Raw genomic sequence first — 15,615 nt, forward strand, 5'->3', positions numbered from 1 at the left:
TTGTTAGTCCTCCACTAGCTCGCAATATGTCCTGGAACGTCAGTGAACATTCCACCCACAGTAATCACCAGGCAGTCATCGATCTGAAGAGTAAGTTGGCTCGTCTAAGAATGAGGAGAATGTCAAGTTGGTCTGCGAAAGTATTTGACGAACAAACATTCAAAGATGTTGTAGTTGGACCAGGATACTAGACCCTCGGAAAGAGCCCTCTATATCAGGGAGTGTATCGCGAACGCATGCGAATCATCGATGCCGAGACGTTATACTTTCCCCAGTAGGAGGATCAACTGCTGGTGGCTGCTGGTGGAATAGTGAATTATTTGACTTTCGGTCATCGTGTCATTGGGCCAGACGAGCGGCTCAGAGAGCAACGGGTAGGATTGACTAGGAGGTGTAACAGCGAGCTTGCAAGGAAACTCGAAGAAACCTGAAGTTGACTATACATCGTAGCAAGAGAGGCCGTTTCAAGTAACTCTGCGCAGAGGCGGATATAGACCAATGGGTTAGCGCCTACAGGGTTGTGATGGAAAGGTTTAGAGGTCAGGCACTTCAACAAATTAGATATCCCGATCTATTGGACCTATTGGATCTATTGGACACTATGGAGAAAATGTTGGAGCGAATAATCTACAGCATATTGTTCCCGGCTGTAGAGAGTCTGGGAGGTTTATCAGAGCGACAATTCGGCTTCCGTAGGGCCAGATCAACCGTTAACTGGTTGACCTCATCAAACTGGTCACTGGATTAGCTGAAAATACTGTGATTGTCTTTGACGTGCAAAACGCGTTCAACTTTACCAGTTGGAACCTTATAAGGAAGTCACTGGCGGCGATTGTTGTACCCAGTTACTTAACTGCGCTAGTCGATAGCTATTTAACTGATAGAAGGCTCTGGTACGACACAGACAATGAGACCAAAGAATACATTGTCTCCGTGGTTGTTCCACAGGGCTCTGTTCTTGGACCGCTATTGTGGAACATCATATATTATGTAATGATGTCCTCAACAACCCAGTTGTTAGCGAGGTCACAATAGTGGGTTGCGCCGACGACACAGCGGTGACTGTTGTTACAAAAGATCTGACGGAGGTGAAATTGTATTCATCCGAAGCAATCATTGCTATGATATAAAGAAGTGGCTGAAAGATGCAGATCTTGCATTCGCGGAAGACAGAACCGAACCGGTGCTTATCACGAAGCGGCGTAAAGAAATCTCTGCCCGTATCAGAGTGGGCAAGCATTACTTCAAAACCAGCAATTAAATATCTTAGAGTGACGACAGATGCGAAGTTGAATAACAGTACTTACAACATGGGTGCATTCAGGCGTCCAATGTTAGCATGGCCCTGACAAAGATGATGCCAAATATTGGAGGCCCGCAATGCACCCGTAGACTGCTTATAGCTAGAGTGGTGAGCTCTATGCTGCTCTACGCAGGGCCAATTTGCATACCGTATGCAATGTTCAAAAGATGAGCGCGGAGAGAATGGAATGCAGTGAACGACATGGTAGGGCGGATTCAGTGCAGGTTGATACAGACAGAGGAGGCGAGAAGGGCGTGGCTACGAACGGAATCGACGGACGCGGGGAACTGGGCAGAAGTTAGGGGGTGGTTTAGTGGGTAAAAATCTCATGCGCTGGGACATGTGTACCAGATTCTTTGGAAGATTTCCACCTCCGGAAAAAAAGGAGAGATTACGGGAAAAAACGACTACCTCAAGCGTAGTTCCTCATGGGATAAGGAGGCAATCGTAGACTTTGTTGGCGATACTCCGGATTTGATGATTGTCCGAATTTTACCAGATTCTTTAGCACATCCTAGGCCCAGAACATGTGCCATTGTTTCACACAGATTTGAGGCTGAAAGCAGGAGCTTAGTCGACGTATTGCCTATGAGGTTTGAGGGTAGAGTCAAAGCAAAACTAGCTTACAGATATTCCCGTAATTATAAGATTTATGACCAACAACTGAAGAACGTAGATGTGAGGAAAACTCAAAGGGAGAACTTAGTGGTTAGTCCATCCGCTATAGCACCAGTTAAATGGTGCACCAGGGAGAAAACCCTCATAAAATAATTAAGTGCGGCATAACCGATGCATTTATCAGGATGGAAAGCGTTTAGGATATTCATAAGTTCTGAAGGAATGATTGGGGCTGCCCTGTTTCGAGGACGAAACCCGTCGGTATAAGAACTCCGGAAAATCTTGTGGTGGTCGCAGACCCTCTTCAAAGGTTCAAAGGTTCTACATCGACATTTTTGTAATATAGTCAACAGAAGCAACTACTAATATTAGCGTTTGCTTCCTTGGGGCTTTGATATTTCATTTACGGTTGGGAAACGTTGAGTGCATGCAGGGTTGTCTGGTGTCATTCAGAAGAGGAACGTTCCACTGATTTTGCAAGATGGCTTTATCCAAATTCTTTTACATGCAGGGTTGCATAGGACCCATGGAGAGGTTAATATAATTTACCTTCGTTAGCTAAATTGCGACACTTTATGCCTGCCCTTATCAGGTGTGGGTGGTATTTCGCATTCATCTGTTATGTCGTTCCCTATTTGCTAATTCAATTCTGTTTCAAAAATGTCGTACTATATTTGTCTACTCCTGCTCCTGAAATGAACTTCTAATTCAGGCCAATCGAAGCAGAAACACAAAACCACCTCACCTTCCGGCATTTATCAAATTAAGGATATCCGGTTAAAAAATTTCCCTTGATTGCACACGACAACAATCCACGTGATTTCATCAGTGACTGGCAAAAGAAAACATCCAACAAACGACAGAGTCGTGACTTTATTATCGACAAGGAGACGACACATTTCCCATCAAATAAACGCCAAAACGCCAAAAAGTATTTATGCGACATTACAGCGATGTAAGACGCAAAGGACGACGACGAGCAGCAGGCCGCCTCCATACCTTTATGAATATTATTACTTGACTTCATAATGGAGACAGAGTGTCACAAGTGCCCGCGCTCAAGTTCAAGTCCCTATCTGCCGAGTGTACATAATAAATTACCGTATTTACAAGAATAATTCGCAACCACTTCTGGGCTGACTGATGATGAACCGGCAAAAAAACCGAGGATCCACCAGCAAGGACACGCCGCGCGGTGCCCGACCAAATAGGATTCCAGTCCGCAAAAAATCTTCGGGGGTGGGAACTCAGCAAAAGGAATTCGCTTTGGTTAACTACATGAAAGCGGAAGACGGGGGGTGGGGGGAGGGTAAGGGAGCAAGGTGATATTTGATGAGACGCATGAAAGGATGCCCTCCTCCGCCATGCAGAGGTACATGCACAGAGTTTATCCTGGCGCTTGCCGGAGTTTGGGGAGATTTCACTTTTTTTCCAATACTTAGTGGCGCATGGGGTGGGGGTGCTGTCAGAAGACATAAGCGGAATAAGGAGACCTGGAAGGATAATCATATTTGCGATGACTGATTAGCCGCAGAGAAAGTGTGCTTAATAAGTACGATTTCCCTTTTTGTTTGAACAATTTATTTAAAGAGGTCGGAGCGACTTTTATTGGAGACATATTCGAAAATGTGGAGAGACTTTTTGATTTTCTCGGGGGGGGGGGGGGGCCGACATTTTTGCCAATGCTTCCTGAATTTTAATTTGCAATAAGAGGGTTCAAGGCGTATTTGGAGTGGCGTTAAAAGCATGGCGTGGGGGGTGTTGCATAAATAATGATGACTCGTATGTTCACACAAGTCAGCGGCAGTTATCATTTAATTACGGGAGCTCCCGGAACAGTCGCGCAAATGAAATAAATCAGACAATTAGCCCACAGCTGAGCGCCTCCCCATATGAAATTAATTTAAAATAATAATATTAAAACACAATTTCAAATTAAAATCCAACTACTTTTTTCCATGAATACAAATTAAACTGGAGGCCCGGCTGGCATGGCCAAATAAAAAAGGCCGACAGCGACCAGTCAGTAACGAACGAATAAGTAAATTCCTATTAATGTAAAACAATTCTTCGGTGTCGATGTGGGGTTGTGATTGCATTACCTACGTATGGATGTATGTATGTGTGGAGGATTTTTAATTAATTTCCAAAAAAATCAGGGGTCCTGTTGCAGGGTCATCTTGGTGCTTCCAACTAATTAAATTCTTGAATTTCATATGCACGTAAATTGCATTTTATGAATTGAAATATGTTAGGGTTGATTGCGATAATGGAGGATCTCATAAAGGTTTTGAAAAGTAGAGGAATGTGTTGTTCCTACTATTTACTAAAGGTGGGTTTAAATTATTGTCCTGAAGTATTACTGGTTGCCAATTCGGAATTAGGGTATACTTAACCGGTATCTGAAAGTTCAACCTTGGTAGCATGGGGATTAGATTAGTTCTTTTGAAGCAGAATTCTGTGCTCCAATAATTTAGGGTTGACTCCTCCTCCTCCTACCCTTGTATGGGCTGTCCTTGACATCCTTAATCACAAGTGAGAGCCCGCTGACTTCTGTTCCGAGCCGTGCTTTCTCTCAACTGGCGGTTCAATAAGTACCCGTGTTTGACGACAAAGGGCATTCCCTCAGGAACGTGTTGGTGTTATCATCGTATTCTGCCATCTATCAAATGACGGCGTAACCACTTAGTTTCGATTTGGCAGCCATTCGAGTAAGACATGTTTCGTGATTGTTGCTAAGATGCAAAAAGTGCAGTATCCGAGGAGATAAAAGAAAAGTCGGAAGCTGTTTATGGGGACACTTTGCCATCTATGACCACAATTAGATATTGGTTCAACGAATTTAAATTTGGGGGAACATCCGTTTTTGATGAGAAGCGAGCAGGACGCCTGGCAGATCTGGTTACCGAGGAAATCATTCAAAAAGTCCATGACATGATTCTCGCTGATCGATGAACGAAAGTGCGCGAAGTTGTAGGGGCCATAGATGTGTCGACCGAAACGGCAATTAATATTTTACATGATAAGTTGGCAATTGCAATTGCCGGCCCGATGGATGCTGCGATTGCTCATGGTGGAGAATAAGTGGACCCGGCTGCTAACTTCCAAACAGTGTTTGGGGCAATTTAAGGAAAGGTCATGGCGACAATTTTTTGAGATGCAAACGGATTTTTTTTAGAAAAAAGAAGAACGGTCTCTACACATTATTACAGTGAGTTATTGGACCGTTTCGACAATAAACTGAAGGTGATACGGCCGCATTTGGCAAAAAATTAGGTGCTGTTCACTCGATCTGGCTTCTTGCGACTTCTTCTTGTTCCCTAACATGAAGAAATTGCCCGCGGGAAAAAAATTTTGCTCAAACGTGGAAATCATCCTCGAGATAGAGGCGTCCTATGTTTTTGAGGGATTAAAAAAATGGCAGGAATGTTGGAAAAAGTGTCTTTTCTAAAAGCGGACTATTTTGAAAAATAATTCTTTTTTTTTAAATAATGCTCTCTATTTCTAACACGGGTACTCATTGAACCGTCCTCGTATTTCCTTAAGTTAAAAGTTTTCTTGCAGTAACTTCGGTTGCCTGGCTCTAGCTGAAGCTGGCTGGCGCGAGAGGAAGTGCACAAAGGTTTTGCTCTACTCTTCACAACTTAGACAGAGCGTATTACAAGGTATGCTTAGCTTTGCGGCATGGACTCTAATTGACTGGTTCCGTAGACGTTCCTACTTTTCCCCGTGATCTCAGCCTTTAGGCTTTAATCTGGATACGGAGACGTTCTTGGGCCTGTGGTTGAAAGAAGTTGTCCCCTCGGTTTAAGATTTTATAAGCATCCACCCCAGCTAAGGCGTATGTGCAGACGACCAGGTCTTTGGGAGAGTTAGCCTTTGTCAAAGAATGACGGGATAGCGTGGGTGATTTCAGCTTGCCCACGGCGTCTCGGAGCAAGCAGAAAAGCCCAGTAGTGGAAAGAACTGGCCTAGTATCAAGCACCGGATGACTAGGGAGTCTCAAATTCTCCCCGTATACCAGCTCGGCGCAGTTGGCGGCCACCTCTTCAGGATTGGCTGTATAAAGGCCTATTAGAATTAACGGCAGGACTTGCGACCACGAAGAGTGATCGTGTACCATAGTAGCGGTCTTCAATGTCCTATGCCAGCGTTTCAGCATTCCATTGGATTCCGGGTGGTACGCAGTCGTCCGATGGAGTTTGACTAACTTTTTTTTAATAGGGTAGACTCAAACTGTATTCCCTGGTCAGTAATGACTCCAGCAGGAACTGCAAAGCATGGGATTTATTCACGACAAAGTGCCTCGACGCGCGACTGTGCGGAAATGTCGGCCAGAGGTATTGCTTCAAGCCACCGTGTGAACCTATCGCAAGGAGCCAATGATGTCGATGTGGATCGTGTGAAAATACTTTATAGACTGAGGGAATGAGCCAGAGGCTTGTGGTCCGAGGAACACTGTTAATGGCCTGCCTTCTAGGGAATATCGGGAGTATTTGATTGCCATGAACGGCTAGGGGTTCATTTGGTTGAGGAAATGCCAGGAGTGTAGCAACCGTCTGCTGTCGTTTGGCTAACTCAAATGCCTAGACGGCCTCTGTAGACCACGCCATTACCGCGAGTCTTTGGTCTTGGGTCCAGGCAAGTATCCATTGAGGATGGATTATGACGCTTTGGACAAGAAGCAACAATAGAAGTTTAACATCCCCAAAAATCTTGGCAGTTCCTTGACTGTTTTTGTTTGCGGGAAGTATGTGATGGCCTGAACCATACCTGGGTCCGGATGGATTCGCTGAGGGGAAATTGTGTGGCCTAAAAACATCACCTGCTGTTGAAGAAATTTGCGTTACATTTGCACGTTAAGTACAAGACAAAAGGCATCCGTGTGAACTGGAAAACTCCGAAGAGTGTGTATATTGCCGTTTTCGGAATGTCTTCTGGAGCTACAGGGATTTGGTGGTGCGCCTTGGCTAAGTGCAAGGTCAGGAAAACATGGCAGTTAGCGAAGTTATGCGCAAAGTCGTGGATGAGTGGTATAGGATAGCGGTCTGGAATGGTCTGAGCTATCAGAAGTCTTTAATCACCAAGTGATCTCCATTCACCGTTGGGTTTCGTTGTGTAGTATCTGCAAATATCCTGCATTAAAAGCATGGCAAAAACTTTCTTAACAACAGTGAGCTTCTGGGGTGGTAATGGACGTACCTTCAAAAAGATAGGGGAGTCAGTGATGCAGATGTGGTGCTGTTCATCATGCTTAGCTGGCTGTGTGAAATTACTTTCGATCGTTATCTTGGTGCATTTTCGAAGGAGCGCGTGAAAGCGAGGGTTAGCCAAAAATGGTAGAAAGACTAACGGTTGAGCAGGGGGCAAGTTTTCCTGAAGAACTGAATGAAGTTGTGGGGTATACAAGCTATCTGCTCTGCAGATCTACCAGCGATCCATAGTGGCCTAGGAAGCTGGTGATTTCTGTTAAAACAAAACACAATGAAAACGTTCGTCGAAGTTCCAGACTTACGTTGAGGAGTTTTGCCGTCGCTACTTTGAGGATTAATGGCCCTTGCTCAAAGGGTCGTAGATGGTTAGGTGGTGTGGAGCTGCGGTCTGGGTAGCCGCCGCCGGAACTCCCAATGAGTTTAGTTTTTTTGGTGACGTGAACGTGCGCGGATTGGTGTATTTCTTTGGCTTGTCAACATAGATGCGGTGGTATCAGCAAACTACAGGACCCGTTGAGGTCCACGACGCGTGACTCTCGATAGTCCATTTCGGTTATCGGGCCGCGAATGGATTCGGAACCTACCCCCCGAACGCAAAGCTTCCACCATCGCCGCCAGCTCGGAGGCGGTAGCCGCAAGGGTGGCCACCGTCTGTTGTAGTTAGATAATTTGGCCTGTGGCCTCCCGCGACACTTCACTGACCACGGAATTTTATCAGCGGTGTTGGCTAACGCTTCCAAATGTTGTGAGTCCGCACTGGCAAGGTATTCACTTTTGCTGATTTACTTACCGGCAGTCGCATGATGAGGGTGCCCTTTAACTTTGAGTAAGAACACTCTTGGCGAGTTCTCGAAGATTTCTCGGCAAGTGGTCACCAGTACATCGAGTTCGAAGTGGCTGACGCTGCTTGCCGGCGTGCACCAACCTGGCACTCTTCCTTCGCGTGAAATGTCGTGAGGGTGAAAATCGGGAAGTTTGTTGAATCTCTTGGAACAGGCAGAGTCGCGCTGGATAGCGCTTCGGGGGGTGGTAGCGTTGCAGCTGGCACTGTCTTAAACTCAGCAATGAATCTGATAACGACAGCGTGTGAGACTTCCATGCCCCGGAGGGGCCCCAATCGTGACAATCTTTTTATGCACTGGTGGACGGCAGAAATTTCCGACTTACAGAAGGAGTGTTATAGACTCCGCCCCAGAATCCGTATGAAGGTTTTGTAACTCTCCACACAGGATCTGATGGCAATATTCTCACATATCCACAGTTCCACGGTTTCCTAAGTAGTAGTTTAGCCCACGGTGACTTATGACTATTACCGCTACCATCTTCTTGGTGGCGTTGAAATTGTTTTTAGTGCGCTTTAGTTCATATTTCCTTCTAAGGACTCTGCACTGTTTCATTTATGGTAAGTTCGCCCAGTATAGTCCTGCCTCTTTTTTCCCGAGTGTTATGGCCATAAACCTTTTCTTGACTTCAAAGACCTCTTTGGACCAGGGTGCCTTGCTTGGCTGTCAATTTGGTTCGCAGACCATAATTTGAAAGTTCGATGAGTGCAAAATATAGTCGCCAAAAGCGTGTTTGACTCAATTCCACCAGAAAAAAGAATGAGAGAATAATAAATAACAGAGAAGAATTTTCCGAAGATATCCACTTCCAGCGATCAACATAGGCAATCAGAAATTCAAAACGCCGATATTAATGAAGTTTTCTTATAATTTTTAACATTTTGCAGTTGGCAAAGTATCCTGGATCCGAATTAAGGCTCGATTTCGAGTACCATGACAGTCAACCCTCCATCCTCGTCGAGCAATTCTTGTTTTGTAGCGCTGTAAAGCTGGTTTTTCGCCTCCTTTTGTCTGCTACTGTGCAGGTGTTGCAGTCGTGGAGATAGGGTGCTCTAAAATGGCGAGGAAGCAGACGAGGTAGCAACCCTTTTGTCCCAATCAAAACAAATTGGTCGAAGAGTACCTCCACATGGTGGCACCAGGGCTTGGTGGTCTGATGCAGTAGGCGAACTTCGAAGGTTTTGGACGATTAGACCCGAGTCTGCACGGGGCTTCATGAGTAGGGTTTCGGAAACGAAGCCTCACTAGAGGTTATTTGGTACCATGGGAATGGAGACTGACCACCTTGAGTTCATATGTCTTAGGAGAATTCCTGGGACATTTGTTCTCGGCCCAGTTATTTGTGGTTGGCACCTTAGTGGGAGTTTCATGGGGGTTAGGGTTATGTCCCCATCGCGGACAAGATACCTTTCGTCCTAAAGCGTGAAGTTGCAATTACAACTCGGGTGCCTTACTCCTGAGTTCGGTAAAGACGTAGGTATGTGCTGTATCCACCAGTATGAATCCTGGGCCATTCCCTCAGTATAGAGTGGCATCTTTATTGCATGCAATAAGGGGGTCCTGATTGTGGTTACAAAACTTAATTCTTATCTGAAGAAGACCGTGAGGTTTGGCCTAAACGGCAGGTATTCACGTTGAATTATCTGGATGCAATTGTCGTGGAGATGAGAATAAGTATTAGACCAATGGTCCCTGATCACCTGGGGTCTATTTTAGGGACACGAGTCCTTTCAAATCGATCACTTCATCCACAATCGCTCCAACCTTGCATTTGTGTAAGAACAATTTGAGAACCTTCCCCCTCCCCAGTCAATCTCCGAACGGATAATCTGTTAAAATCCTCAATTAATTTTATCCACATTTTTTTTTTAATTACGCACAAGAAACGATGCAGGCTGCATTCCATATTTCCCTGCATATTTACGATGCTAATTTATTTATGAATTTATTTATTTACATTTTCCTTCCGATTAAGTCTGATTTACACGTTGCTTGTGGAATTCCGAATATCCTGCGAAAACAATTACCGAGTGCATTACTTCCTTGCACCGCCCGCATTCACAACCACAGCCTATTGCATCCATCTTTCTGCATCCTTTCCCGGACGTGAACTTAATTTAATTAATTGAAAAAAAAAAATGCGTCCTATTTCACTCTGGGCCACTTACGGACGTGCGATTCACGAATCAACACTTTTTCCATGTCCTGCAACTGAAATTATGGACGATATGCGATTTTAAATGGAATTTATATGGAATTAATTGCCAATGGGAGAATTGTGGGATAATAGGTTTGGCTGGTGGTAACAATGCGAGGTGGGGAGCGTCTGAACGGGAAGGCGACGTAGCTGCAGATGCTGACCGGACATGTGATGCATGTCCTTGGTTGATTAGATTATGCAATCAAACACTAGCCGAGCCAATTAAGCAGCGTGTCCTGATTGATCGGCTTGGATTGCGGCAAATCAGGGGGGTGGGGGTTGTTCTATATTAAGGAACTCTCTTGGCGACTCTGAGAGTGATGTTTTCTGGCGGCGATTCTCTTGTAACGGCGTTTAGTCGGGGTGAAATTAATCGTATGATGCATTGGTATTCTGTGGGTTGCAGTTTTGGTAATAAATTTATTGCCCGAGAAGATTTAAATGCATTTATGTTTACGAATGGTCAGTAAAAGTCCTGGCCAGACCCAATAGATCCCCTACAGACATGGCTGATTCTAAAGTGTAGGATGGGAGTATGCCTTGTTCAGCTAATAGCTCCAAGTTTGAGTTGTGAATGCCGCTATGCTGAGGTTACCTGAGGATAGTCCTGGTAAACATTCGCTGAATGATTCCAGCATGTATTATAACAAGAATTATATTTTTGTTTAGGAATTGAGGAGTCCTAAGTCTGCATCTACTTGATGTGGGTCCGGACCAAATGAGGAGCGACTTCTCATGGTCCACGGACTCCTCTTTTGGGATCACAAATAGTGGGAGTAAGTTGCCTCCTCCTCCTCCATTTGGTGCGCCCCGACATCAAGTAGATGCGGACTTAGGACTCCTCAACCCCAAAACAAAAAGTGCCTAGCTCCGGCCAAGCTTTGGTCCGAACTGGTCCACCTGCGAGTCGCCTCGGTCACGCTGTTTCCAGCGCAGAGGTGTGGCAGCATCTGGTGAGTTGCCTATGCCTTGGTACGAAACCGAGGTCGTCTTCGTCTCTCTTTTGATGAACATGAAAATTACACCAATGGGCGATTACCAGGGCACGCTTTCCGCTCAGTGCTAGTCGTTTATCGCAAGCTGAACCTAACACGCTTCGCTGTAGATTGATCATTCGTTGTTGGTGACGGCGAAAATTGTCGTATGGATCCAGCGTTCGCCGACATTGAAATCTTGTCTGTCGTAGAAAGGACAGAGGATGCTAAGTATGATGACCCTAACAAGTCGGTGTACCATGAGCGTTTCATGGTAAAGACTAGCTCATTGTTTCGACGCACTACTTTCTGCAATCCTGAATTGGTGTATCCAATGGTTTTTAACAGTATCAACCTATTTATGAGAGTAGCTCAGCTTGTTTTTCAAAACAAAAGGCTCCTGTAGAGCAACATGGCTGGAGATCGGGACTGATTTGATGGTTTGAGTGAGACGTCTCAGGCCCTCGATGAACGATGACGGTTTGGTGAGCGGATGACCATGCTCTGAAAAGAACTCCTCCGATAACCTCAGCAGCGAGGTAAGTCTGCAAATCCTCCTTAACGCCTTTCGGCAAAGTGGTAGCACTTAGCACTTAGTAGCCGCTTTCAGCATATGATGGAACCTTGCTATTATGCCGTTCGTTTGCGGCTGGCGCTGTTTGAAATTGCATACCCTGGTAGGAGGTAAAAGTAAGTGATGAGCCGAAAACGCTGTACGTATAGTGCCTCAGCTACTGTTGAAGCTAGTTAGTTGGGTATTGGGATAACTGTCTGGCATCTGGAGAATCTGTTGGTTTTCGTGAGACAATATTGATACTTCTGCACTAACGGAAGCTTTATAAGGTCTATGTGTAAATAGTCAATACGACGAACATTCCTATAGCCTACTACTTTGACCATCGTGCGATGTTGTTTTTAACACCCTCCTAGACGAACCTCTGCGTCATAAGGCGTACCGTAGCTTTAGCGCTCCGATGGGTCCAATTGTGGAGCACGTCGAAAGCTGTTTTGTGGGATATTTGCTGGAAGGTTTGGGCTTTCAATAATAGTTACTAGTTAGTTGGCGAAAGGAACTGGGGTCAAGGTCGGTATTCAAAAGAAGGCATTCAAAATTGCCCTTATAGTTTCTTGACTTACATAACATAGTAAAACACATTGACAACATGGCGCAACAAATATCTGCCTTATTTCCGAAAGACTATCAGACAGGTCTCCGGCACCTGCTACATACGTACATAGGTAAAAGTCGGCCATCAGAACTTCCAGAAACAAGTTGGTGGGCTCCCAAACGGAAAGTTCTTATGAGACCGAACGGAAAGTTCTTATGAGACCCCCACGCTGCTTCTTCTTCTTTTTCTTCAACTTTTGTCCCGTTCACATACGAGGTCGGCTCGTTGTGATCGCTTTCGCAATTTAGTTCTATCAAACGTCTGATCTGGGTGCAATTACGAAGCTTTTAAATTCCCATTCAGCGTATCAAGCCACCGTTGTTTCGGCTGGCTTTTCGATAGCTTACCATCGATCTTGTCTCTATTACTGGAAGACGTGGTTTATTGTCTCTTATAGTCGGTCAACACTCAGAACCATAGAGAGCGACTGGACGGACGACATTGCGGTGAATTTTAGATTTGAGACGTTCGTTGGTACGTCGATCAGAAAGAGCGCTAGCTGTGGAACGCCACTTCATTCAGGTTGCGTTAATGCGTGAAGCAATTTCATAACGCAATTCTCCATTGGCTGATGGCATTGACCCGAGATATTTAATTCGCTCAGTTCTGAGTTTTATTCAGGTTCAATTTGAGATCGTGTCGAATGAGGCGATCATTTCATTTTTGGACAAGTTTCTCGAGATCATTTTTGTTATTAGACGCTAGGAAAACCTGTTGCTGTTTCTTATTCAGCCTTTGTCCTGTTCACAAGCGGGGTCGGCTCGTTGTGATCGGTTTCTCGAGCCGATCAACTTATTTCTAAGACATTGGGTGCATTTTTTTGGTAGGCCTGTTGCGGGAGCCGTCACCAAGTAAGATCAGATAGGATTTGGCATGGTGGAATAACTATACTTTATTTATTTCTTTCCCCGATGACAACATTTAATTTTTGATTTACTGAGGATAGTGCAAATTAAGTTGCCTTAAATTCTGCTTCTTTACCTGGTCTTGGGACCAGCATACTATTTTAATAGCATGGCGGAGTTGAGACATAAACAGGAATGTAGAGAAAAAATCCGGTCCCGAGGTGAATAGGGGCCCATCTATATTATTAATGCATATGAAGCACTTTGATAAAGCGCAGAAAAAATTACGAGCCCGGGGACAATCTCTCAAATCCCTCCCTCTTTCTTGTTAGGTCTGTTTTTGTCATTCTTCCAATACTGTCCAATCTATATTTCTTGCGTTACGAATTGTATTAGCTTCACAGTCAGACCTTTAAATGCTCTCCAAGACGTCAAAGGGATGTAGAATCCTTTTTGTTCACCCGATGTACACTTAATTGCAAATCACAAAGAACATTTTGTTTATCCCAGACTTAGCCATTCGGTCGATTGGGTCCTTGGTTGATCCTAGAAGAGTTCTGTTAGGTAAGGCAAAGTAAGATAATATATGACGCTAGCCAGAACTCTTAGGAACGAGTACGATAAAGAGTTAAAAGGAGTTCTCTGGGGGAACCACTTTTCCCCGTTCATCATCAAGATTTTCATAGAAGGGGGGGGGGGGATTTTCATGGAAGGGAAATTACTCTCGGCTGGTCTGATAACGTGGCTTGTAAGTTTGGGCTTAACAATACACTTAACTCTTCGTTGCTTGCCGCAAGAGGCGAAGACAAGGATAGAAATTTGTGGGCAACCTGCAAATTTTGAAACTTTTTTGGTACTGAAACGGTACTGAAAGTCCTAGGATAAGCACTGACTTCACGGCTACAACCGTTGGCTATCGAAAACGGACTATGATTGGTTTCTGAAATGTGCGCATGCTCCTTTACAACGGTAGCAAGGGCCCTCAGAATGTTCGTTTTCTTCAACCTGAGCGGGAATTTCAACGAATAAACTGGCCTAAGCGAAGTAGGATCATGGGACTCTGGAGAGTACTCCTCCTCTCTTGCGACACCAATGGCAATGAACTTTTATACTCTGGAAAGTCAAATGGTAGCAGACGCGAAATCGTTATCGGGTTGTCTCTGAGGAGTCTCCCAAAGTGGGCTCACCTGACATGGAAATCGAATTTTGACAGACTTTGAGCTGCAAGGTTTCGAACCAGGTTAAGGAGCATCACAACTGTACAATGCTACGCATCAACGGAGACCACTGATGTAGTGGAGAAGGATCCTTTCTACGAGCAATTACGTACAGTTGAGGGGAGGCTTTCTAAAGGCAACATTGTGATTGTGATAGAGGATCTGGGAGCCAAGGTAGGCTCTGACAAAACCTTGCTCAGACATGTGAACAGTTTTGCTGATTGTAACGATAATGGTAGGACGTTCGCGGATTTCTGCAACTTCCATAATTTCAATTGGGTTTTAATTGAGCAACACCGTACAAGCAATCAGATCGACCACTTCACAATCAGCAGTAGATTTAGGAATTATCTGCTGGATGTGCATAACAAAAAAGACGCTGGTATCTGCCTTGAAAGAGATCACCATCTGATGGTTGCTTATGTTTATTTGCGTCTTGCATCCGCCACTTCTCGCGGGGTTGGGTAGCTGCGGCACCTCAAAGTTCAACATCGACGGCTTGGATGAGGCTGAGGCTCGACAGTGGGAGAGCTATATTGCTGATCGATGGACATTAGGCTACCATCGAAAACGCTCTTTTCTCGCGTACTGCATAGGTCGTTGGCAACGTCCTGAAGGCGCCTCATAAGATCTGAAGCAGATCGATGAACGGAAGGGGTTGAAAGCTCTATTGGCACCTGCGAGTGAAATCGGGCGTGACGCGCGTGGCAAGAGAAAATTTGCTATTGCACTAGTCAGGGAAGCGTAAGATGAAGCAGGTCGCAACGATTTTCGGAATGTACTTGGCATCACGAAAAAGCTTGCATGTGGTGGCAAATTTTTCAAAGGGGCTGTGAAAGGCGTTAACGGCCAGCTACTTATCGACGATAGCGAATAATTGAAGGGGTCAAAATAACACTTCACCATTGTTCCCCCCATTCAGGATGAAATGGCTAGTCACCGTAGGATGCGGATGAAGATTGTTCTTCCAGACAAAAAAGGAATCATTTCGGCACTCAAACGGAGTAGAGCCGTTGTGCTTCCGCATCTCCCCATAGTAGCTGTAGTTACTGTAGATCTGCTATTAAACTGGTACGCAAATCTTGCACATCCGAGACCCTTCTCATAGAGTGAACGGGGATAATCGTTAAAATTCAGTGAACCATTGCAAAGATGAAAGTTAAAATAAGCCTGACACGCATCAAAGAACATCTCGAAAGCTTGATCGTCAGAGGGCAGGTTGGTTTTCGCTCCG

General features: G+C 45.0%; 1 protein-coding gene across 1 annotated transcript in view; it reads left to right on the forward strand.

Moving 5' to 3' along the window:
- Positions 1-15,615, forward strand: part of LOC119646278 (LIM domain transcription factor LMO4-B-like) — a 273,183-nt gene that overhangs the window by 136,867 nt on the left and 120,701 nt on the right. The gene's annotated exons all lie outside the window — the stretch shown is intronic.

The sequence above is a fragment of the Hermetia illucens genome, chromosome 1 (assembly GCF_905115235.1).
Source record: "Hermetia illucens chromosome 1, iHerIll2.2.curated.20191125, whole genome shotgun sequence".
NCBI lineage: Eukaryota > Metazoa > Arthropoda > Insecta > Diptera > Stratiomyidae > Hermetia > Hermetia illucens.